Raw genomic sequence first — 2,500 nt, 5'->3', positions numbered from 1 at the left:
CTCTTCCTATAAGCGTGTTGTGTTCTAGGCTTTAGATTGTGAAAGGTAGCAGTTTTTTAGTGGATGGTCATGTTACAATCATTATGATGCGGTGTAAGTAAAGGAATTTAACCCAGGCATGATTTGGGAATTATAGCCGATATACCTTCTTGGAGATTATTGACCTATTGCTATCATAACGTTTCAGATCAGTTTTAAATCTTTTACACACTTTTAAACCTGAAAAACTATCTGCTGAATAAAAGGGAAGTTTCTTGTTGTTTTCTGGATGGAAACGGCGGCGTCGCCTAAACCGCCCGAGAAAAGCAGAGGAGGACGTGGTGATTTGTTCAGCTCCCACACACACACACACACACACACACACACACCTTTAATCTTCTCTCTTACACACACACACACACACACAGGTTTTTAGTTTCATTTTCTCTTGTGCTTCACTTGCAGTGAAGTTTCCCTTCCTGGTGGACAGTTTAAATCTGATTAAAGGTCCAGTCTGAAGCGTGTAGGGTGATTAGTTATTAATAATTAATAAGAAATCAAGTGAGTTTTAAAGGTGCTGTAGGGAAACTGTGTAAACTGCATGACTGTACAGTGTGTAGTGTTTGTATTTTATTTTTATTTTTTTTAAAGCAGCCTGAAATGGACTGTGCTGTAGGAGAAATCTATGGGATCGTGTCAAGTTTGATTCTGTATCTGTTATTGATGAGATTAAGACGTGTTATAGCCAGTTATCAGTTGCTGTGTTGACGTAGACATGTGAAGTGGTTATTATGGGATGTCCAGGTTCCCATGCTTTGAAGCGATAAGGCTTGTGTTTATCTTTTAGTTTCGGTCGTAACACTTGGCCCTCATGGTTTGGAGTCCATGCTTAAGCAGCCGTTCCGTTCCCTTCACCTGCACGCGACTCGGCTCACCTCCGTTTGTATCTTGTTTTCATTTTCTATTGACTCGGGGGGGGGGGATCACATTAGGTGAGCTCTGACATGCAAATCAGTTCCACAGAAACCCATCACTGCCCCGAGGTCTTAAACACGGAGGAACCTGTCGCTTTCATCACACCGTGAACCTGCTGCTTTCTATAACGGTTTTTGCGCTACTAAGATTCTGAAAGTGTCCGCTCTGCGTAAAAGCTGGAAAGTGGACACTACACTGTACAGGTTCACATGATACAGTACACATTTTACCAAACATATGATACATAAACTATTCAGTTACAAAACAGTTCAATATGAAACCACTCAGATATTATCTGAGATGATTCAGGTCCAAACCCGTCTCCTGTAATAGTCATACAAGCGCTAATTTTTATATCTCTCTATTTTCAGTACACTTTCATTGTGTTAGTTGATTTTTGCATTTCAGTAAAATAAAGAGAATTGCAACTAAAACCAGTTTTTTTCTTCTTAACATACTTACTGTTCCTGTCACCTAAACAAAGAATAATGGAAAAAAACCTTTAATTTGCCAAGCCAACCGAACCGAAAACTGTGGGTAAAAACCGCGGTACGTATTGAACTGTGGGTTAACTGTATTGTTGCATCCCTAATCTGCACTGATATGACTCAATTCAAGTTCAGTATGATTCAGTTCAGCTCAGATATTTCATATGATTCAGGTCTAGTATAATTTGTTTCAGCGCTGATATAACTCAATTCAGACCCAGTTTGATTCATTTGGTCACTAATATTTGATAGGATTTGATTCAGTGCTTATCTGCCCTGATATGACTCAGTTCAGACCCAGTTTGATTCATTTGGTTACTAATATTATTTGATAGGATCACATGATACAGTGCACATATTTATATATAACCTATGATACATGAACTATTCAGGTACAAACGGAATGATTCAGTGCATATCTGCATTGATATGACTCGATTCAAGTTCAGTATGATTCGCTTGGTCACTGATATTATATGATTTGATAGGATCATGTGATACAGTACACATTTTTATTTAACGTGATACATAAACTATTCAGTTACAGACGGAATGATTCGGTACAGGTCTGCACCGATATGACTTGATTCAAGTTCACTATGTTTCAGTTCAGCAGTGATGTGGTCCAAAATGATTCAGGTCCAGTATGATTTGGTTCAGCGCTGATGTGGCTCAATTCAGACCCAGTATGATTCACTTGGTGACTGATGATATTTGATAGGATTTGATTCTGAAATGATTCGATTCAAGTCCAATATGATTGGGTTCAGCAGTGATGTGATTTGACTCTGGGTCAAATATGATTCCTTTCAGCTCAGATGTTATTTGACATGATTCACTTGGTCCCTGGTATTTGATTCAGTTCAGCGCTGAAATGATTCAGTTTGGTTCAGGTTCAATATGATAAATTTTTGTTCCATTTAAAATCTTGTCTTCATGGAAAGCTTACCAGCAGCCAATATCCCCCATGTAACGTGTAAATGTACAGTAGGGTGTGTGTGTGTGTGTGTTTGCCCTATCTGCAGAACCACACTGTACACAAAAAAATGGATAAACAC

The 2,500-nt window shown here is 38.7% G+C and overlaps 1 protein-coding gene across 4 annotated transcripts in view; it reads left to right on the top strand.

Moving 5' to 3' along the window:
- kat6a (K(lysine) acetyltransferase 6A) overlaps nt 1-2,500 on the top strand; it is a 35,046-nt gene that overhangs the window by 8,733 nt on the left and 23,813 nt on the right. The window lies entirely within an intron of this gene.

Source organism: Hemibagrus wyckioides, linkage group LG22 (genome assembly GCF_019097595.1).
Source record: "Hemibagrus wyckioides isolate EC202008001 linkage group LG22, SWU_Hwy_1.0, whole genome shotgun sequence".
NCBI lineage: Eukaryota > Metazoa > Chordata > Actinopteri > Siluriformes > Bagridae > Hemibagrus > Hemibagrus wyckioides.
This window is presented reverse-complemented; position numbering and strand designations above follow the sequence as displayed.